The 24,023-nt window shown below is 43.7% G+C and overlaps 1 long non-coding RNA gene across 2 annotated transcripts in view; it reads left to right on the forward strand.

Moving 5' to 3' along the window:
* The first annotated feature begins 303 nt into the window (after nt 1-303).
* The window catches only part of LOC138923372 (uncharacterized), a 46,597-nt gene continuing 22,877 nt past the window's right edge, over nt 304-24,023 (forward strand). Inside the window, exons 1-2 of one of the 2 annotated variants that reach the window (XR_011436884.1) lie at nt 304-514; nt 619-3,448. This is a non-coding gene — a long non-coding RNA (uncharacterized lncRNA). Of the gene's footprint in view, nt 515-618; nt 3,449-24,023 lie in introns of those variants that run through there. The other variant, XR_011436886.1, reaches the window with a different exon arrangement.

Here is a 24,023-nt window from a genome sequence, read left to right on the forward strand (position 1 = left end):
TGACATCTGATTTTGGTAAATGACCCTCATATTGGAGAGTTGCTGTCAGATGGTACCCCCAAACCCCTGAAGCATTGAGCCGGGAGGAAGATGCTCCCTTCACCATTTCTATCCCCCGAAAGCTCATTGTCCGAAGTCGCTGGGGCAGTCAGCCATTTCCTAGTGCAGCGAGGCTGGGTGAGAAGTCCTTTTTAGGCAAGGCATTAAAAGGAGTTGGCTGAGCAGATCTAAAATACCTTGGTCAACAGGGCGGAGCCAGCCCTGGAGCAGAAGTATTACTTCACAGTTGCATCGGCTTCCTGTGGCTGCCAATAGAGGCAGCATCTGGCGGCCAGCCTACCGCAGAGAAGAGGGAACTCCACGGAGAAGAAAATAGCAACGAGGCCCCAAAGGTGGAAGTGCAGCCTGAGAAACTTCAGCTGGCTGGGACTGCTCTGCCAGCTCGCATTGCCACTCTGCAGAGCATGGCGTATGGCACCCCTTGGGCTTTACAATACTTGATATGCGTCCTATGGTAAGCATGTTCCATAAGCACTTTTCAGGTATTGTTTAATCCATATCGTTTATCTCAGATCATAAGGCTATGAAGCAGGTGCTGTTATTTTGTCCATTTTTCAGACGGAGAAACTGAAGCTCAGAGAGGTAAAATAACTTGCCCGAGGACTCACAGCCAGGAAACAGAGGAGCTGGGATTTGAACCCCCTGCGTGGTCAGCTGCGGAGCCCAGATCACCACAGCAGCAACCTGAGTTCTCAAGTGGAGATCAAGATGACGAGGTAAAGGTGAGTGCTGCCTCTGACGGCCACTGTGGATTGGAGCAATCTCGTCTCCTCCCTTGGAGGTAAAATTTTGGGTCTTGCTTCCTTACACACAACCAAATGACTGCAATTCTAAAAAGAGATAAATATAAAAACAAGAAGTGAAACACTGCAGACACCTGAAACTCGACCATTTCTGCAAGCTCGAGCTAGCGGAGCTGCCCCACAACAGAAATAGTTCTGTCCTGTGGAGATAGGCTTTGTTTTGCTACATGGCTGCATATGCAGTGAAGTGATATCAAGTCCTGAGGGTCCACTCCTTTGATGAGTTAAGCACACAAAGGCCTACATTTTGATATAATCTGATAGCATGTAGTTAAGTCCTGGACAAACGGCAACTGTGAGGAAGTGATAAACCCAACTTCCTGCACAACGCTGCCTGAGATAACACTTTCCATGGACTGGAAGGAAAAAAAAGAGACATGATTGCTACAGAATTGAAAAGGAACTATTCCGTTCTTAACACATAACCCCTTTTTCATGTGGTCCCAGCCACAGCAAAGCAAATCTGATGGCAGTCAGGTGACTATGTAGTAATTCCACCTATGACTTAACTCTGACTTTTATTCATGGATAAAATCAGTCACTGGAGATTCATTTGATTTTTCCCTCTTCAGTATACTTTAGTTCAAGCTCGAAATCTCGGTATCCTCTTGGTCAGGAGATCTTCCCTGAAGTTCACTGAGAACTCAGATTGAGAGAGTTGAGGTTGCATTAACTGGCTCAATGGTGTTCCCACCGAGTCATTCAAGAGATCGATTCACTCTGAATAAACACACATTGGAATAGTTGCCAGTTTACCGAAGGACCAAAAGCTATTTCCGCAATGCCAGAACAGGGTCAAAGGGACAATCTCCCTAAGCGTTCTCATAGGTTGTGTCGTATGTAAACAACCAGCAAGAGCTGACTGTGCTGGGAATTTTCTGTGAATGCATTCCTTCATTCACTAATTTTGCAAATAGTTGCTGAGTGCCTACAAGATGCTAGGAAATACAATAGTGAACAAAAAAGAGACAGCCCCTGCCCTCAAGGACTTCCCAGTCTAGGTACGGAGGCAGATAGTGAAGCAAATATACAAATATAAGTAAATCACAGATTATATTGAGTGCTCTGAAGAGAAAAGGACAGGGTGGCCTGATTTCGGTTTAGACGGGCTGGTCAGTGGAGACCTCCCTGAGGACGTGATATTTAGGCCCGAGTCATCCAAGCAGACCAAGAGCCGGGGAAGAGAGCTCCAGCAGAGAAATCAGCCTATCTCAAGGTTCTGAGATGGGAGAGAGCTCGGTCCCTTTGAGGAACTAAGGAAAGACCTCCGTGTCCAGAATAATTTAAGTCAGGAGAGCAAAGGTGCGATACGAGGCTGGGAAGTGAAGAGAAGCCAGATCAGGTGAGGCCTGGTAGGCCACCTGGAGTTTGGCTGTATCCTGAGCACACTGGGGAACATTCCACTAATACCGCTGACCTCTACCAGTGTTCTGCATCTAGAATGTTTTCTAGGCGAGGATCTCAAAGAGAACGCAGCAGCCCTAACATCCTTGGGGAAAATTTGTGAGAGAAAATACCTACCAGTAAGTTGGAGCCTCAAAGGTATTCCCCTAAGTTCAGCCAGTTCGGCCAAGCCACAAACTGGGATGGGAGAAAATCAGGATGATAAAAAGTCAAGGAGCAATTGAGTCACATGTCATTTTATTATTTTACTGTGATTATGGAGTCACACAGCTCTTACATCTAGATAGGACCTTAGCAGTCAGGCGGACCAGTTCTCTTGTTTTACAAGGGAAGAAATTAAGGCCCAGGAACTGACTCTGAAGCTCCCTTTGCTGCAGTCATGGGGAAGGGAAAGTCAGTGCCCCAGTGTTGAGAACCTCGCTGAGGACGGTGGGTCTGGAAACCTGGGCTTCCAAAGTGCAAAACCAGTTTCAAGTTTTCCGTCTTCAAGTCTTCTTAATATGTTGGCTCTATTCCACAATCGAGTGACTTAAAGAGCTTGAAGGCACGGGTTAATCAAAGCCTTGTTTCCTTCTCTCGTGTATTTACAAGTCCTGAGCCCTTGTGTCTCTGAGAACCTGCTCTCTGTGAGCCCCACTGGCTGCCTAGCCCTCAACTCTAGGGATTTTGAAGCGCTGGGTGTGATTAGCCATCTGCTTTTGGCTCTAAGGCTCCTGGCAAAGGATCCTGGCCTCCTTCAAGTGAAGCTGAAGAACTTGCTGGTTTGAGATTGAATTAAGTTACTAAAAAAGGACGACACCTCAGAGCCAATCAGACACTGTCTTTGCTATTCCGACAGCTTTCCAACTTGGGGTTGATTGGACTCCTGCTATGCGATAGCTTTCTGACCCGCGCAGAATTTCATTTAGTTGACCTCAGATAAAGTCCTTTACTCCTCCAGGCCTCCACTTCCCTTCAGATGATGCCCAAGGCCCCTGCAGTTCCAGCATTCTACACGTCCAAGATAAACCGAAGAGTTTGGAATCTTGACAGAAAATGCCCTTAACACCTCACTTTCTATAATGAGGTGGAAGGAAGCAGGAAGGAGGGCAGGAGAAAAGTGGGGGAGGAGGGGAGAGAAAGAGGGAAGGGAAAAAAGGAAGTAAGAGAGGGAAGAAATCATTAGTGAACAAACTAAGAAAGGAAAAGATGGAAAAAGATGTGCTTTCCAAACCTCTCTGCAGTGGGCTTGAGCGGTGAATAAGCTTTCGCTTATGTAGCTATCAAAACACAGCCCAGGGCAGTATACCCAGGCCTCCTTTGCAGACCTTGACTCTGGAAGTGGAGAATGGCTTGTGCGTCAACAATCTCTGTTTAAAATAGCAAATGAAGTTTCAAGAAAAAAATTGTTAGAGAAGAGTGATCATTTTTTTCTTCTAAATTTGAAATACTTTATATTGCAAGGATTTTGTGAATGGTTGACATTTATGAAAACCACTTAGCCCAAGGCCCAGCACTTAGCAAGTGCTCAGAAAATGTTATAAAATGCTGTAATTCATACTAAAAAGAACTACTGGTCCAGGCATCAAAGAACCTGAAATCCAGACGTCTGTATAGCCACGCGGTTTAAGCAAGTGTCTCCGCCCTCTGAGTCTGTTGTCTAGTTTGTAAGCCAAGTGGATGGAATTGAGTTAGGTGCACATGGGGCTTTTCCAGCTGGTATTCTCCAAGTCCATTTCTAACGTGTTAGTGCCTCCATGTTTGAATTGAACATTAATATCATTTTCAGGAAAAGAATTTCTTTCTCACATCATATTATAAAGCACTTATATAACTTCACAGAATACTTCTCTTTCTTTCCCTAAATTGGTAGATTTCGAAGCAATAAAATTAAAGGGAAGTAAATGGGATTAACATCTGCGTAAAGGACCAGTTGGGGGGCAAATTTTGAGCAAATAATTAAAATGTAAATCGTCTTGAGAAATGTCAAGTGAGGGAGTCCAGTCCTGCTACTGCGCTATTTGGAGGACGGTCAGAGTTTGCCCAAACTCCGCTGGCTCTTGACCCAATTACTACATCCGCTGAGGCCTCAGTACTTCCTAAAACTGGATTTCAAACACCTCTGGAAGGCTGTCATTTCCCTGAGGGCTTCTCTTCAAGTAAAATTGTTTTTGCCTTCCCAAACTGAGTCAACACATCTGTTCTTACCTATCTTAAAAGCTTCATCGACTCAACAATTGTCCAAAAGGAAGAGGGAAAAAAAAAAAAGCTATTGTTCCATGAAAAATTTTGGCAAATCTTATGAAAACACATTCTTAAAACATCTCTCATTTCTGAGAAACAAAGTAAAATGTATGAATTGTTTTTTATTTCATGACTAACAAAATGATTCATGGCTACAGTGAGGTATTTTGACCATATCTACATAAAACAAGTATGAACATTCAATTGAAAAAGTAAAAATAACCCAAGTAGAAAAACAAACTTTGAGTACCTCCTCTCTAAAAGGCACAGAACTTGGCCTCAAAAAAACTAGGCAAGTTGTCATGCGCAATTTTAAGCTATTTGGGTGTTAGTTGTAGTTTCTATGCCCTGGGAAGTTTCTTTACAACTACTTTTCTGTGGTATCCAATTCAGGAGCCACTAGCCACATGTGGCTACTAAGCACTTTAAATGTGGCCAGTCAAACTGAGATGTTCTGTAAGGGTAAAATACACACTGGATTTAGAAGACTTAGAACAAAAAAAAAAGAATGCAAAATGTCTCCTTAATAATTTTAGATTGATTATATATTGAAACAAGACTATTTTAAATATATTGGGTTAAAAACATATTATTGAATTAAATTCATCTGTTTCTTTTCACTTGTTTAATGTGGCTATAAGAAAATCTAAAATTACAGACATAACTCGGATTTGTGGTTCATGTTATATTTCTTTGGGGCACTGCTGGCTTAAACTCTTGGTTGATTGTTTATTCTAAGGTTTAGAAGCCACCTAAGAATTCTTAGTCACAAACGTCTTATTCTTATTTCAAAAAAGATTCTGTCTAGTGTGGTCTTATAGGTTTGTAACTAGAAACTAAACTCCTAAAAGTACATCTGGAATGATAAATATTTAAATGAAAAGATGTTCACGTTAAATTCAGTGGGGGAAAAAAGGTTAAAAGACAACGTATAATGAAAAAATGTTCACCCTCACTCATAATTAAAGAAATACAATTAAGACAAAGTATGGCAAATATTTAAAAGTTTCATAATAACTACTGTTGATGCTAATGAGGGGAAACAGGCATTTTCATATGCTATTTGTAGCAGTATAAATGGGTACAAGTTCTTAGGAGGGCAATTTAGCAAGAGCAATCAAAATTTAAAATGTACATACCCTGTGATCCAGGATTCTCATTTCAGGAACATTTATGCAAAGATGTGTCACAAAGACTTTGTAATAGCAAAAGACTGTAAATGATCTAGTGGTTCATAAATAGGGAACTGCCTAAAAGTTTTGGTACGTTCATATATTGGAATACTATGCTGCTAAGAAAAATGATGGCAGTCTCAATATTATTAGTAGTATTAAGAACTATAATATTAAGAAATAGTAGATGAAAAAGCACAGTGCAGGAATCAGTTATTTGCTCAGAATTATCTGAGATTATGTTTTCTGCCCACAGATGGAATGAAAGTTTAAAACAATCATTAAGTTGAATTATAAGAAAAAAAATTATTCTTTTTGATCCTCTGAATTTAGGGGACTAAACATTTATACCTACTCCATTTGTGTTTATAGAGGTCTTTCTGGAATCAGGATGAATTGAAGAGGGGGTAAGACTAGAAGACGTGTTATGTAAGGGCCTGGCACACAGTAAGCACTCAATAAATGCTTGTTATTGTCATTATTAATCATAATAATTCAAGTTAAAAGAGATGCAGACTAAACCAAGGAAGTGACAGCAAGAAAAACAAAAGAGAGAGAGAGAGCCATGAAATAACTATGGAAGAAGTGGAACTGACAGGACTTGGTGACCGAAAGGAGACAGTAAGCTAGAGCAAGCCTCCAGGGTAATTTCCAGGGTGGGCTGGAGGAGCCAGATGTCTGTGACAGGAAACTCAGGAGAAGGAGGAGCTGTGAGAAAAAGGTAAATTCAATTTGGGACATTATAAATTTAAAGAGACCTGTGAATCTCCAAACGTGTCCCCTGAGGAATTGGATCTATCCCTGCAGAACTCAGTGAGAGAGGACAAGGCTAGAGAAATGCCTTTGGGCATCCATCCTCACTGTAGAGGTGGTGCGGGAGTTAAAGCTATGGGTTTGGATGAAGTTTCTCAGGGAGAGCTAAGGACAAGACCCAGGGAACACAATGCTTAGGAGATGTTATGGGTTGAACTGTGTCCTGCCCCCCAAATTCATATGCTGAAGTCCTAACCCCCAGCAACTCAGAATGTGACCTTATTTGGAACTAGGGACATTATAGACATAGTCAGTTAAGATGCAGGCATTGGGGAAGGAAGGTTAATCCAATATGATTGGCATCCTTATATCAAGGGGGAATTTGGACCCAGAGGCACGCACACAGGGAGAACACCGCAAGACAATGAAGGAAGAGATCAGGGTGATGCTTTTACAAGCCGAGGAACCAACCTTGCTGACACCTTGATCTCCAACTTCAAACCCCCAGAACCATGAGACAATAAATTTCTGTTATTTAAGCCACCCAGTTCATAGTACTTTGTTATGACACCCCTAGAGAATAAATAAGGAAGGTAAACAAAGAATGAAAATCTAAGAACACCGAGATGGTGAGGTTCAAGAAAGGAGGAAAGCCAGAAAAGGATGGCAACATCAAGCCAAGAACAGGAAAGAATTTCAAAGGGAAGTCATGGTCAACAAAATCAAATGTTCCCAAGAGGTCAAGCAGGGGGACAGAAAAGGTGACTCCTGGCAAGGCAACAGAGAGGTCATTAGCAACTTGGGAAGAGCAGTTTCAGAGGAGTAAAAGAGAGGGAAGCCAGATTGTAGTTGAGTGAATAAGAAGCGAGGAAGAAAAATAGACTTCTCAGAAGTTTGAGGAAGGAAAGAAGAGGATAAAGGAAGTTAAAGAGAGATCATTGGGTCACATATTTTTTCAATGGGAAAGATTTGGTATAGCTAGTTGACAAGGACAATGAGCCAGTGGAGAGGGAAAGGTTGAAGGAGAAACACACTAGGCACCCCTTATCCATGGTTTTGCTTTCTGTGGTTTCAGTTACCCATAGTCATCTGTGGTCTGAAAATATTAAATGGAAAATTCCAGAAACAAACAACTCATAAGTTTCAAATTGCACGCCATTCTGAGTAGTGTGATAAAATCTTGAGGAGTCCCACTCCATCCTGCCTGGGACGTGAAGCTTCCCTTCGTCTAGTGTATCCACACCGTATACTCTACTCGCCCATTAGTCCCTTAGTAGCCGTCTCGGTTATCAGATTGACTGTTGCAGTATCACAGTGCTTGTGTTCAAGTAATCCTTATTTTATTTAATAATGGCCCCAAAGCACAAGAGTTGTGAGGCTGGCAATTCAGATATTCTCTCATTGTGCCTAATTTATAAACTAAATTTTATCATAGGTATGTATATATAGGAAAAAATGTAGTATATATAGGATTCAGCACTATGCACAGTTTCAGGCATCCACTGGGGGTCTTGGAACGTATTCCTTGTAGATAAGAGGGGACTACTGTAGAGATAGAGAAGATGGAGACGAAGATGAAGAGGATAGAGAAGGAAAAGGGGGAGGAAGAAGGGGGAGGAAGGAAAGATAGAGATAGAGATGATGGACATGGAAATAGAGATGAGAGAGAGACAGAGAAGAAGGGGGAGGGGAAGAGAAGTAGAAGAAGAAGAAGAAGGGAGGAAGGGAGAAGGAGAAAAGATCTGGGGGACCCCAGAGAAGCCATTCTGATGACTGGGCTGGTGTGATTAGGGACAGACATATCACATTTCCAGACAGCAGTGGCAGCAAGGCCAAGGGCAGGGTCTGAGGTCCACAACTGGGAATGGCAGTGGCAGAGGCAATGGGACACACGGAGGCATCCCACCTTCCAGCGTGGCAGCAGCAGTGTCCTCGCCAGGCTGATTTTGTAGCATGATTTTGACCATGGCCCTGACTGCAGCCCTTGTTTCTGTTTTCTTAGCTGCTTCTCTAGCCTCTCTGGGGATTCTGGGAGCTGCCCGCTGTCTTTCTGATCACTTCTTTTTCTGTTTCGATCAACCTGAGTCAGCTTCTGTTGTTCACAACTAAGAACTTTGCCTGATTCAATGATGCTGAGCACTTTATAAGAATGAACCATTTGATCCTCCCCAAAAATCTGAAAAATCTAGGTTTATATTATCATCTCCATCTTGCCAATGTGGAAACCGAGAGACAAAGAGCTTAAGGAACTTGCTCAATGTCACAAAGCTAGTAGGTAGCATAGCCAGGCTCAAACCCAGGCTATTTGCCTCCAAAGCACTTAACCACTGCATTCCACTGTCCTTCACCTAAGCAAGCCCCACGGTTCCCATGACCACACGCCCTCTATACATCCCTACCAAGCCCATTCATGTCCTCCGGGATGCCAAGATGGAGTTAGGAGTGCAAGAGCTTACTAGGGAGAGGGAGACAGTGTGAGAGAGAAAGGAGGAGGCTGCAGGATTGGGCAGGGAGAGCCTCAGATCACAATACACATCTGACAAGGGCTCGGCCACTCAATGCGGAGTTTTGGAGCACGAAGATTGCTCATCTGCGAAGTCTCACATTAGACAGAAATAACTAGACCTGCCCTCAGCATGCTCTGTCATTGGCTGGGGGCTGCCCGGGAAGAGCACCGCCTCAGCTCCAAGCTGTGGTGGCTCCCAGAGGTGCTGCCACTAATCGTGCTCCTCCCAGCTGAGTCAGGCTCTTTCTTGAAGGGAGAGCTTAGTGGCACTCATCCATTGCTGCCACACCTACCACTCCCTTCTTTTCTCTTGGAATACCAGGGATTAAAAAACTGAACGAAAGAACCCCGTTCGGCTCTCCTCCACCATGGTTTGTGTGGGGTTTGAGTTCCCAGGGCACCCACTCTGATCTCAATCCACTTGATCTTACACACATCAGTGATCCCAAGTCTTCAAAGAGATTTAAAATAGCTGCTCCTCAAATAACAAGAATAATAACAACAACAATAATAATAATAATAGAGGTCCCTATTATAAATATTCATTTATAATTCTAGTTCATTAGAAAAACTTAGCTCTCAGGTACCTCTGAGACTTCATAGCTCTTCTTCCAGTTTTTCCCCAATAAGGAATCCCAGCAGCTCATATGTTGCGTGAATGGCCAGGCAACTTCTCAAAATGGCCCAACCACTTGCTGTTGGGACACCGTAGCAGAAGACATTAAAGCTGAATGAAGGCGCAAACGGCCGTTCCTTAGAATAACTCCCTGCCTTAGTGCCTTAGTGCTGGAATTATAGTGGTTGTGGTGGTTTTGAAATATGTCTCCAAATTCTTTTACAATTCTCCCTTCAAATGATGGAGCTTAACTCCCTTTCCCTTGAGTAGTGACTTGCTTCTAGTAAATAGAATGGGGCAAAAGTGACGATATGACTTCTGAGACTAGGTCATAAATGCGGCTTCCTCCTTGGTCTCTCTTGGATCACTCACTCTGGAGAAAACCAGCTGCCATGTGGTGAGAACACTTAAGGGCCCCGTGGAAAGGCCCAGGTGGTAAGGAAACAAGGCCTCCCGCCAACAGCCATGAGAGGGGGCCATCTTAGAAGTGGATTCTCCAACTTCGGTCAAGCCTTCAGATGACTGCGACCCCAGTGACATTTGATTGCAACTTCCATGAAGACCCCAAGCCGCAACCACCCAGTCAAGCTACTCCCATATTCCTGACCTCCAGAAACTGTGAGAGGATGAATACCTGTTGTTGCTTGGAGCCATCAAGTACTGGGGTCATTTGTTACCTAGCAGTAGACAAGACAAACATGGTCCCTGTCCTCCTTCTGGGGATGGATAATAACCTATTATTGCACAAATGTGGAAGCACTGTGAGTTGAATCCCGCCCAGCAAACCTGTACGAATGCTAGGCTGTCCCACCAACGTTAATGCGGGAAGGAGATGCGTTATATTATTGTGTGGATCGTGACTGGGATATCGATTTGGAGTCTACTTTGTCACTCAGAGGTACAGCTTTTTGTCAGGCCATGATCATTGAAGAGACTGTGGCAAATGATAGTGGGCTCTGGAGCTGTAAGACCTAGTGGATTCAGGTCAGAGTGAGTGTCATGGCAGCCCAAACCCCGCACAAACCATGGGGAAGGAAGAGCAGAAGCCAACAGCTTCACAGAGGAAGCTGGTCTTCAAAGACTACAGGAGTGCAGAGAGAAGCAAAGGCAAGAGACCGTGTGTCTCCAGGGAGACCGAGGCCCAGAGAGGGCCTCTCAGCTGTCCGTCTCCTGTGAGCCAACTGGACTTCCAGGATTGCATTCCATGAGGTATTCATATATATAAAAATTTTTTTTTCACTAAATCTACCTTTTACTTAAGCTAACTAGCTGAGTGGGTTCAGTCGTTGCATTCAGACGATCTCTGAGATATTCCACTCCAGCCTCCTACCTGGTCTCCCCACCTCCAGTATTCATCCTCTCCAGTGCACCCCACGTGGGACACCAGAGGGGTCTTCTTATGAAGTAATCACTGCTTCATCACCTCACCTTCTCCTCCACATACACACAAACCTTTGGTAGTTCGCACTCCTACAGGTGAAGTATCTCAGCCTGGCATTTACCGCCCTCTTCAGTCTCGCTCCAGCTCACGTTTTCCTGACTCCCCTGCTTATACCCCATTGCTAGATAAATGGAAAACCCTGAAGTACCTCCAATGTGTCTTGCTTTTCAGACTTCAAACTTTTTTTTGAGTCACTCTCTCCACCTGGAAGCCCATTCCTCTCCTCATCTACCTCACTTCATTCTAGCTATCCAACAAAGATGTTCTTTTTTTTTTTTTTTAATAAATGTGCTCTCTTTTTTTTAATGCTTTTTTTGGTGAGGAAGATTGGCCCTGAGTTAACATCTGTTGCCAACCTTCCTCTTTTTTTTTTTTTTTCCTCCCCAAAGCCCCAGTACATAGCTGTATATCCTAGTTGTAAATCATTCTAGTTCTTCTATGTGGGATGCTGCCACAGCATGGCTTGATGAGTGGTGTGTAGGTCCATGCCCAGGACCTGAAGCAGTGAATTCCAGGCTGCCGAAGAGGAGTGCGAGAACTTAACCACTTGGCCACGGGGCTGGCCCCAAAGATGTTCTTAAATGCTTCTCCATGAAATGGTCTCTGATCCTCTCAGATGGTGTAGGGTTTCTCTCCTCTGAATGCCTCAGTTATGGCATTGGTAGGATAAAAGTCCTTTTCGGTCTATATTGTAATCACGTATGTATGTAGCTCATCATCTCTCACAAGTTATAAGCTTCCTGAGGATGAGAACAAGATTATTCATCTTTACATCAACTTGGTCCTAAGTGCCCTTCTCTATTCACTCTATCCTCTCTCCTTAAGTGATCTCATGATCTGTAACTTCGTCCACCATTTACACACTGATGCCTGCAGCCCAGACCTCTCCTCTGAATGCCAGACCTCTGCTCTCACAGGCCCAAGTGACAGACCCACACGGGTGTCTTAAGGTTCCTCACACTCATCATGTTCAGTGGAAACTCATCATAATGCCTCCCACCCGACCCAGACCTCCTCCAAGTTTCCTTTCTTAGTAAAGGCCACCCCCCCAACAACCAGCCATCCAATTCTGCAAGCCAGAATCTAGGAGTCGTCCTTGAACTCTCCTGTCTGTCAACCTCTGTGTCTAATCCATCAGCAGGACTTACTGATTTTGCCTTCTAAATAGTATTCAAATCCTACAACATTCCTCCTTCTCTACTGTCACTTCCTGAATCCTAGCTGTCATCATCCTCACCTTGCCCACCATCTCCCATCTGGTATCCTAACCAGGCTCCCCATATAAACTCTAGCCTCACATCTCCAATCCAGTCTAGGCCATGTGGATAGAATGGCATTTGGGTTGGGTTTTCTTCTTTTTTTTTTTTGAGGAAGATTAGCCCAGAACTAACATCTGCTGCCAATCCTCCTCTTTTTGCTGAGGAAGACTGGCCCTGAGCTAACATCCGTGCCCATCTTCCTCTATTTTATAGGAGGGACGCCTGCCACAGCATGGCTTGATAAGTGGTGCGTAGGTCTACGCCTGGGATTCCACCGGCGAACCCTGGGCCGCCTAAGTGGAGTGCACGAACTTAACAGCTGCACCACCAGTCTGGCCCCAGCATTTGGGCTTTTAAACTCAAATATGGCCAGGTCATCCCTAGAGGTTTATGATCTTCAATGACTTTCCATTGGTCTTAGGACAAAGATGCAAATCCTTCATATGAACTGACCAGAGCGCCCTGAGTCGTCTGGCTCATTTACTTCTCCACCCTAATTTTGTGCTGTTTCTTCTTTACTCTCAATATATCAGTCACAGGGCACTACTTTCAGTTCCTCAAAAGTGCTTTGCTCTCTCTACAGCGTTGGGGCCTTTACACATGATGATGTTTCTCTTCTCATTTCATCTACCACCTTTGCCTAATAAACTCCTGTTCATCCTTCTGGTCTCAGCTCAGACCTCAGCTCCTCAGAGAAACCTTCCCAGACTAGATGTGGCCCCTCATTTACGTGTTCTCATTGTTCCCTCTAGCACCTTTCATTATATTTAGATTGTTTTCTCATTATATATTTACATAATTATTCGAGGGCAGAAATCATGCCTGTTTTGCTCACTAGTTTACCTCTAGCACATAGATAGTATAGGAGCTGCTCTACAAACTTTGTTTCAAAAGGGAAGGAAGGATGGGAGGAAGAAACGAAGGAAAAGATTCAGGCAATCACTGACAAAATCTGGATAAACCAAAGCTCAGCACAATATATTTATGGCCTGGTGCATTTGATTGCCAATATCTTCAAGATATGTAAGTTTTTCTTGAAACCTAAAATTTTCATATTTTCCTCTCTTCTATATTTCCATCAGTCAGGATTTCACGTGGCTGAAAGGAACTAACCATAGTGCTTTACTAAATAGAGGCTTTATTTCTCTCTCAATAATAGAAGTTTTGAAGTAGGGCTGATACACCTGTTTAAGGAAGTCAACAAGGTCCCAAGCTCTTTATAGCTTCTTTTGCTGCTACTCTTAGTGCCTGACTTTCTTCCTCAGAATTGAAAGCTGGGATGCTGCCCCTACAACATGGTATCCATACTCCAGGCAGAAAGAAGGAGAAGAGTAAAGGGCAAAGTGCATGTGACAATTGGACTCATCTCTTTTTATCAGGAAAACAACGGCTTTCTTGGAAACCCCATGCAGGGAACTTCTACTTATACCTCTTTGGCAAGACCTAAGTTGTGGCCCCTCTAGTATCAAAGGAGTCTGGGAAGGTGCATGTTCTTAAATGGGCACACTGCTGCCCTAAACACAACTGGAGGGCTGTTAGTGAAAAATAGGGGAGCTTGGGGATTGGGAGGCCACCCTGGAGTGTCTGCCATACTACTGCCACAAACAACCAGATCAACCAGATTCCAGTCTCAGAAGCCTAGATGGAAGTGATCTTTTTCAGGCTGGAAATTTGAGCAGAGTGATTCAGATTTTGCATCTATGGTGCTAAGTGATGTGGACGACAAGTGAAAAATGGCATCAAATACATGGTCATTTTATCTATATAACACCAAATATATCTGCTTAAACCAAAAAATGATATGGAAGAAACTTTCCTCCTTGAAATGCTATTCTTATCACTGTATATACTTAATTTTAAAGATTTTATTTTTCCTTTTTCTCTCCAAAGCCCCCTCGGTACATAGTTGTATATTTTCAGTTGCGGGTCCTTCTAGTTGTGGCATGTGGGACAGCACTTCAGCATGGCTTGACGAGCAGTGCCATGTCCACGCCCAGGATCTGAAGCTGTGAAACCCTGGGCCACCGAAGCAGAGCGCATGAACTTAACCACTTGACCGTGGGGCCAGGCCCTACTTAATTTTAAAAGTCAACTTTCAAGAAGTTAATTCACTGCCAAATTTGAGCCTGCAATTAAAGCCTGCTGCCACTAGGTGTTGCTCCTTCAGTCACGTGGCTTCATTCACACCCTGCATGCCGATGTTTGCTCAGCTATGGAGGGAGTAAATGAGACTCTCCACGCACCAATTAAATGAAAAATGTAGAATAAGTGTGTAGCCAAGCCAGCTGTAGTTAAGAACTTGGAAGTCAGAAGACTACGTAAGAAGAATTAAGAACGTAAGGGATTCATAGAGTGGTTGAGCCCTTTCTAGACAGAGGGTAGAATGAGGGAAGCTGAGTGATTTGTGGGGAGAGGTTTCCTCCATAAGGAAACGACAAGTTTGATAACTCAGAGGCAAAGATAGATGAAGTATGGAACACAGGCAACAAGACTATGGCAGGACATGGCTACTGTGAAGGGGAATCTCTTTTTCAATTAGTGTCGTTGTCCTCAATTAGTTCAATTCAACATTTACTGACCATCATCTACGTGTCAGAAATTCTGGGAAATGCTGGTACTCTTCCCTGCCCTGCAGAGGAGGAGGAAGAATATTATTGCTGGATAGACCTCCGGAGGCCACATATTCTACTTCCCCATTTTAGAGATAAGGATATTAAGGCCCAGAAAAATTAAATGACCCCCCCGTTGTGACCATGTAGTTGACAGAAAGCCATGGCAAGATCCAGGGTCTTCAGAGTCTCACCCAAACAAAATCCTCAAGACCTGGCTGGAGGCCATGTCCTTGCAGGGCGGTTCCTCATTTTCAGAGGGGATGGGTTTTGCTGTTGCTGTTGTTTCTTTTTTACAACTGACTTACAGGTACAAAGGATGTCATTCAAAAATTATCCCTGATTCTCAAACTTGCCTCGTTATTTTTCTTCACTGTCATCAAGAATATGTCAGCCAAAACCTAGCTGAAAATTCCTCTCCGCGAAGCCTGGGTGAAACTACCCAGGGCTGATCACTCTACTCTGCCCGCCTTTCCTCCCCCGACCTCTGCCTCTGGCTTCTCTCCCTTCCCTTCAGCACCTCCACGCATACCCACCAGGCTGATCTGCACTTGTTAATTAATGGTTTCAAGATGCTCTGATATCATATCAGAGATTGAGTCTCCCAACTACCTTTATAAGCTCCAGAAAAACAAAGGCAGCGCTGCACAGGAGCCAAAGGTCTGGAGTGAGAAGATCCTGGATTACAGCTGGAGCTCTGCCATTTACTGTGTGGCCTTCAGAAAATTATTTAACGTCATTGAAGCTCAGGCTGTTGGTGTGTATAATGAGGAAAACAATACCTACTTTCTAAGGGTGATGCAAGGATTTAATGAGATAATGCACCACAAAGCACTGAGTGGTACAAAGTTACACAATGATATCAAGTCAGGGCTCAATAACATGTTTATTAGTACTTTTTTATTTGTTCCCACTCTCTTTTCTCTCCAAGGAATGCCTAAACGGTGTCGTTGGTCAGACCTGGGTTCAAAAAATCCTAGCTCTTCCACTGACCAGCTACCTTGAGCAATTCCCATTACCTCTCTGAGCCTCCCGGAACAAAGCCAGGCCTGTGGGCCACTCCCAATATTTATTGACCGAATGAGATACCGTCTCCTTATAGGAGTTAAATGAGACCACGTAAGCAAAGTACCTGCTGCATTCCTCTTCTTGACCTTAACTGATGAACTAGTCACCTTGGAAGCGGATGGATTCATCGGATGTCGGATCAAGAGTCTCTAGTGGATGTGATGTCTTATTACTCATCTATACTTCTTTATTTATTTTCCTCAATAGTTGCTGGGGGAAGATGTGATAAGGACACACAACACCTCTCTTCTCCATCTGAGTTCTAGATCCCCTGAGAAAGAAGACAAAGAATCATCAAATAGGGTTCAAATATCCCTTTTATTAAGCTGATGTGGAGACTGTGGCGTCTATGAAGCAAGGGGCCTTCTCATACCGAGCCCCAAAGTCAGGCAGACTTCCTCTGGAGCGCTGGATCCCCGAAGTCCTCCCCACGCCCACTCCACAGAGGAGACCTGCCCCTGGAGGGGCAGATGAAAAGGTGTGGTCTCGAGAGGCAGATTGCACCCCAAGGAGGGAACGAGAGAAAGAAGATGGGCCACGCAGCCCCTTTCACTCTCCCACTCAGGTAAGTGACTCCATCTCCCCAGGGGAGACATGAAGGTGGGACAGAGGCCAAGAGTGTTTTGGGAAAACCCCTAGGTTTCTAAACAAAAAGTAGGCAAGAAGCATTCTAAGCATTTGCTGCCTAACGAGCTCTGTATACAAAGGTTATCATGAGTATCTTTAATCGCCCACCACCACCACAAGAATTTAGAGGGTACACTGAATAGTGGTTAAGAGCTCAGCCTGGGAGCAAGCTGCCTGGTTTTGAATCCATGCTCTGCCACTTACTAACTCTGTGACCTTGAGCAAGTTATTTACCCTTCCTGGGCCTCTGTCTTGTCATCTGTAAAATGCAGGTACTTGTAGTACCTTCCTCACGGGGTGGTTGTGAGGATTGAATGAAAGAAAGTCTATAACGAGCCAAAAACACTCAAGGGTAAGAGCAAAACAAATGTAAGTTATTACCGGTGAGTTTGTCTTATAAAAGCCACGGGCTCCTTAAATTAAACGGGAAATAAAATACCAAGCTGGCCAAGAATTGCAAAGCAATTATCTCACTTGACCCAAAGCAAAAAATAATTACAGTCAACTCCTGATCATAGTTGTGATCTTAGGACCATGAAAACCATCGCCCAGTGCCACCACCTCCTGCCCCAACTTCCCACAGAATTACATTCTTCATCCTGTGAAACTCAAGTCTCTTTGATCCCCCCAAACCCCATTACACACAACTTTCTTGTCTTAGTCCTTTTAAATTATTGTCCCCTCGTATGGACAGCTGCGAGGAGATTGTCAAAGAGAAAAATCCTCATGAGATTTTGTATATTTGTATGTCACCGGTTGCACTGAGCAATGAGGTTGGCAGAGATAAGGGGCCGGGCTGGTTTGGGGCTGGCGGTGCAAGTGTGAACTGTGGTTATGTTAACTAAGAGGGAGCCGTCTGGTGGCTGCACCAAGAAGAGTTCCTGGTGGTCAGTTTGCATTACGAGGGCGGTAAATATTCAAGAAGGGAAAGCTGAGAAAGATTCAAAGTTGGAGGAGACTGGGAATATTTTCTGGAAGTCTGGAATTTGTGCAGCGGGTGCTCAGGTCAGGATAGAGACCTCAAAGCTGACTGAACAGATCTCTTCTCTCAAAACAGAGGAGCGTGAGATGGTGTCATATGTGCAGGTTTTGGAGTCAAATAGAACAGGGTTTAAGTCCTACTTGTACTTACTGCCTCCTTGTTATATGATCTCGGGTAACTCAAATGTCAGTGTCCCCATGTATAAAACTAAGGTAATAATACCTACCTTATAAAGCTATGAAGAGAATTAAATAAAGCAATGTATTTCAAAGTCTGGGTATAATGCCCTGCACATATCAGTACTCACTAAATTAAAGTTATTAATACTATTATACACGATAATAAATACAGATAAGGGGCTAATATCCAAAATATATAAAGAACTCATTCAACTCAATAACAACAACAAAAATCTGATTAAAAAATGGGCAGAGGAATTAAATAGATCTTTCTCCAAAGAAGACATCCAAATGGCCAATAGGTACATGAAAAATGCTCAACATCACTAATTATCACAGAAATGCAAATCAAAACTACAATGAGATGTCACCTCACCTGACCTGTTAGAATGGCTATCATCAAGAAGACAAGAGATAACAAATGCTGGCAAGGATGTGGAGAAAAGGGAACCCTTGTGCACTGTTCGTGAGAATGTAAACTGGTCCAGCCACTACGGAAATCAGAATGGCATTTCTTCAAAAAATTAAAAATAGAACTACCATATGATCCAGCAATTCCGCTTCTGGGTATGTAGCCAAAGGAAACGAAAACAGGATATCAGAGAGATATCTGCACTCCTATATTTATTGCAGCATTATTCCTAATAGACAGGATATGTAAACACCCCATGTGTCCATCAGTGGATGAATGGATAAAGAAGATGTGAGATATATATATATATATATATATTATATACATGAATATTATACAGTTATGAGAAAGAAGGAAATTCTGCCATTTGTGACAATATGGATGGACCTTGAGGACATTATGCTAAGTGAGATTAAGTCAGACAGAGAAAGACAAATACTATATATCACTTACATGTGGAATCTAAACAAGCCAAACTCATAAAAACAGAGAGTAGAATGGTGGTTACCAGGGGCTGTGGGTGGGGGAGGGGTAGAAGAATAGGAGAGAGGTTGTTTAAGGGTACAAATTTGCAACTAGTACATAAATAAGTCCTGGATATCTAATGCATGGTAGAGTGATTAGACACAACACTATTGTATTATCAACATCAAACTTGCTAAGAGACTAGATCTTAATTACTCCCACCACAAAAAAGAAATGATAATTATGTGATGTGAGAGAGGTGTGAGCTAATGCTACAATGGTAATCATATTGCAATATATAAATGTACCAAATCAACATGTTGTATACCTTAAGCTTACACAATGTTACACCTCAATTATACCTCAATTAAAAAAAAGAAAGAAAAACACAGTGAATGTATTCCAAAGGGAAAACCCCTGGGTTTATTCATAAAGGGCTATGCAATTGTTATTATTTTCTTCACCATTATGATGAGATGATGAGCTCAGCTCTAGAAGTTAAGTCTAAGAAATGAACCACCTGAAAAGTATTACCAGTTCTTCCCATTATTTCCAGTTTCACACTGGCAGGGACATTCTCAAGTCACAGTATGTACCCTATAAAGCTGATGCTTTTAACCAGCGTGCATTTTTCCTCTGTTGAACCAACGCTTGCATTCTCACTGACACCAAAACCTAAGGACTTTGGGTGATAACGATGTGTCACTGTGGGTTCATCAATTGTAACAAATACCCCACTCTGGTGGGGGATGTTGATAATGCGGGAAGGTATGCATGTGTGGGGGGCAGAGGGTTTATAGGAAATCTCTGTACCTTCAGCTCAATGTTGCTGTGAATGTAAAATTGCTCTAAAAAATAAAGTCTATTAAGAAAGAAATACGAAGGCACTTTGAATTACATCAACTGCATCAGTGGGAGACATGGAAAACACAAACGGTAAATTTCACAAAACTTCAATCTGACACAGCAATTCAACCATCGCCCTTTCCATTATTTTTCCAGCTCTGCCAAGAGGGCCACCTGGAGCTTATGTGTTGCCTTTGTGGGTCTGCCCTGGGAAGCTTAAGGGAAGAAGAAGGTACCCCTTCCTCAGGGCTGTGCTGACCCAGGACAAGGCCACGGCCTGGGAAGTGAGCCTTAGGCTTGATTCAGCTCCAACTGGCCTCCTTAACCAGGTGTCTTTGCAAGTACACTAACTGCACAACACTACAGAGCAGCCCTGTTGAGCCATCAGAGAAATTTTGAACCATAGATCATTTCCCGTCCTCTGTCTAGTCAGAGATGAAAGCAGTATTGCTTCAGGTGCTCACGAAGCAGAGGGAAAGAAAAGAAGTAGAAGAGGGTCTCAGAGAAGACGCCTCCAAATAGTAGAGTGGAGTCTTTAGAACCTCCAGTGTCAGCGGCTCCATCTTACTTCTCTCATTCTGAACCCATAGCCTCAGCTGAAAAACCAAGAGTGTATTTACATAGAATGGGTTCAGCCGCAAATTATCTAATGTTGGAGAACCTGACTCGACTCTGCTCCAGGAGAGCAGGGACAGTATTTATTTTTTCTCACTATTGTTTCCCCAGCTTTTAACATGGTGCTTGGTAAATAAAAAAGGGTTCAATAAATATTTATTGGCTGAATTGGTGGGGTTTTTTTTATAGGGGAATAATAAAGTCAATTGCTGCACTCCTTTCACAGGGAAGCAAGCATTTCCCTCCACAGCTTAAACACTATAAAAATGCTTCAAACATTTTCAAAGTCTGCGGGTATGAAGAAGAAAGGCGGGTGATGAGGCGTGCTGATGAAGTCTGCATCAAGTAGTCTGGCAGTTGAGGACCTGGACCTTGGAGTCAGAGAGACCTGGGTTTCAATCCCAACTTTTCCATCTACTGAACTGGGGACACTGCACAGGTTGACTTAAACTGTCTCGGTCTCCCCATCTCTAAAATGTGGATAATAATGCCTACCCAGCAGGGTTGTTGAGGGGATTAAATAATGATTTATGTCAGAAACATTTAACAGAGTTACTGGCACAGAGTAAACAATAAATGGCAGCAGTCAGTAATTTTTCTGTGCCTTCAGAAGGCTAGGGGAAAACAAAGTAGAAGAGGAAAAAAGTATGCAAATATGGCAAGATCTTGACAACTGGTGAATGTGGGTGATATTTATACAGGGGTTCAATGTGTTGTTCTTCCCACTTTTATGTATGTTTGAAATTTTCCATAAAAAATTTTAAGTGAAAAAGCAGAAAATGCACAAAAACACAATTGCCTCCAAATCAATCAAACACTCAGTCAACACTTTATTTATTCCCTCAATAAATTAAGAACTGTGTGCCATCGTTGTGTGGGATGCTGGAGTCCCTGCCCTCAGGGAGCATATAGTCTACTTGGAGACAGACATTAAACACATAGTCACACAAATAAATATATAACCACGAGTTAAGAAAATGCTCCAAAGGAAATGATCTGGCTGTGCTGAGAGGATAATGAAGGACCCAGGTTTAAGAAGGAAGTCAGGAAGTCCCCTCTGAGGAAGTGGTATGTAAATGAAGACCTGAAGGAGCTTAGCTGGGCAGAGGAAGGACAGACAGCACCCAGCTGGACTGGCCACCAGGGGCAGAGGTCTCGAGGTAGGAATGGGTGGGAAGGCCAGTGTGGCTGGAGTTCAATGCAAGGAAAAAGGTGGCTCAAGAGGAGATTGGAGAGCTGGGCAGGCTCTGGAGGCCCTGTTAGAGCTTTGGGACTCGGTCCTCTGTGTTTCGGGAAGACTCGAAAGGGAATGACCAACTCAGCAGTCCCTTAGAAGAACTCACTCTGGCCATTTGGAACAGATTGAAGGGGCCATGTTTGTTTCTGCATGGAATCTCTCTAGACAGATACGCAAGAAATCAATAGTAGGGGCTGCCTCTGGGGAAGGGAACTGGGAGACTAACTAGATCAGCGAGGTTGGAGGGAGACAATTTCCACTGTATATGCTCTTTTGTACTGGCAATGGATTTTTCTATCAAAAACAAATCAAACAATCACTTAAGAGAAAAACATCCCCCCCCCAAAAGGAAAAAACATTGAAATCACACATCATGGGCACATGCACGTGTGTGTGCATGCACACAACACTGAGTTACATAGGAACAGAGGAGAAGACAGGCTGACAACAGATTTCAGCCCAAACCAAAGCTTTCCCAATGATTGTTTGACTTCATCCTTCCTCACACCTTCCAGTGGCGAAGCCTCCAGAAGGCCCAGAGTGGGTGGTTTCCAGAGAGACCCTGGAGTTTTGAGAGCCTTTTAAGGCCTTGGCTCTTGGAGCACTCCCCAGGAGAGAGTGCCAGGGGCACATGTGCGGGCACGCATGCGTGGAGGCCTGGCTCCAGGAGGGTTCTCTGGGGGGATGCAGGGTTTTTGAAGGCCCTTGAGAGGCCTTCTCTAGGCTTGGGGAGGGGATTTAGAGCGAGACAGAGATGATGCTTATGGTCAGTGGTGAAGGAGGGGCCTCATGGGTGCCCTGTCTTTAGGAAATGACATTCTGCTCCATGCAACATGTATGGGGCTTGTCAGATGGCAGCTGATACAAGGAGGTTGATTTCGTTAATTCTAGCCTTCACCATGGCCTCTCCTTTCCTCCCTCTTTCCCATCTCCTTCAACCCATCATTTGATTACAATTCGCCTGAAGACTTTCTTTGTGACCTGCCAGAGTACAGTTCACAGTATGTAAACAGTGGATTTTGCTGTGTGCTGGGATTGTCAGTTCTATTTTTATTCTTTCTTGCTTGCTTCTGATTTTTCTCCAGTAAACATGTTTACTGTTGCAGTAAAGAAGGGCATGGGGAAATCTTTTTCAATGTTTGCATACAATTTTGCCACCAAGAAACTGGAAACTACAACTACCTCTTCGTGTTTTTGTATCAGAAATACAAAATGAGCAAAAATAGGGCTTTTAGGACAGGTCCAGGGATGGGTACTGCTAAAGCTTTGGACCTGTGTCCATACTTTCTTTTTTCCTCCCACATTCTTCAAACGTCAAAGGTTCAACTTATTTCTCGATTCTCCAGCCCTATGTTCCCCGCCCCCACCCTATTCCTCTAACACCTGCTAGCTGGGGCACCCTCTTGAACCATATTCTTCACTTCAGCTGCCTTTATAAATTAACTTTCTAAACTGGGAAAGCAATACTCCACACCGCTAAGCAGAGGCAGTTTCACTAAGACAGATGGAAACAAAGAAATGGGACCACATTCACTTAAAGATTTGCATAGGCCCCGACACTGAAAGCTGAGGCCTCTAGAACTCAGCCAAGTTTTTCTTACAAGTCCTGAAAAGTCACCCCATCTCTTGGTCCCCAGCTTCACTCAGTGATCCTCCACCTCTTGAGGACCGCAGCTGTGTGAATAGGGGCTGAGCGCCCACCCCAGCGTCAGGCTGCCGGGGTTCAAGTCTGCATGCTGCCAGCTCACCTCTGGGGACTTGAACAAATTCACTTCACTAAACCTCTGTTTCCTCATCTGTAAAATGGAGATCACATCTGAATTAGATGAGATAATGCGTGTGATGCCTAGTAAGCGTTTAATAGATGTGAGCTATTTTTGAGTTCAGTAATTCTGCCACTTCTTCCTGCTGCCTCTCACCCCATTTAAGTTGCTATCATTTAGGTGTCTACTTTAAATTAAAGAATATTCATTTTACCTCTGGATAATTGGGGGAATTTTGTCTGGACTGCCTCCGAGGCATCACAAACCTGAGGGAGACAGAATTCCCTGGTTAATTAGCAAGCTCTGTACAGTGTTCTGTGCATGGAGGAAGGAGGAGGAGCAGGAAGAGACTACAGACTGCGGGTCTCAGTGCAGAGAAAGCAGATGAAGGCGCAGTCCAGGGGAGAAAGAGCCCCTGGAGGAATCGAATGTTGAGTTTTGTCTTAAATACTATGATGGAATGGGATCGGCAGAGTCATAATAGGTTATCTGAGGTTTTAGAACTGTACCTCCAGACCAGTGGTTCTCATCTGAGAGCAATTCTCTCCCCCAGGGGACATTAGGCAACGTCTGAAGATCTTTTTGGTTGCCACAAAGGGGCGGAGAACAGCTCCTGGCATCTACTGAGTAGAAGCTAAACATCCCACAAGATCCAGGACAGCTCCCCACAACAAAGAATTTCCCATCCAATGTGCCGATAGTGCCAAGGCTGAGAAGCCCTGATTTAGATTTGCACTTTTTGTGAGAAAAGCATACTTGCCTTCCTTTGCCTTTAAAAAATGAGTGTTCGCTGAAGTTGCTATTAGTATTTTCAAATAGTTTTATACCTAACAATGAGACAGCATTTTCAGGTTCCACTAATAACAACTCCTTCCTTTCCTTTCGTGCTTCTGGGGATCATGCTAGCTTACCTTATGCCCTCACCCTACAAACACTCCCTTCATTTCAAGAAAGGAATTAAAATGCAGGAAAGCAGTAGCCAC

This window comes from Equus caballus, chromosome 1, assembly GCF_041296265.1.
Source record: "Equus caballus isolate H_3958 breed thoroughbred chromosome 1, TB-T2T, whole genome shotgun sequence".
Lineage (NCBI taxonomy): Eukaryota > Metazoa > Chordata > Mammalia > Perissodactyla > Equidae > Equus > Equus caballus.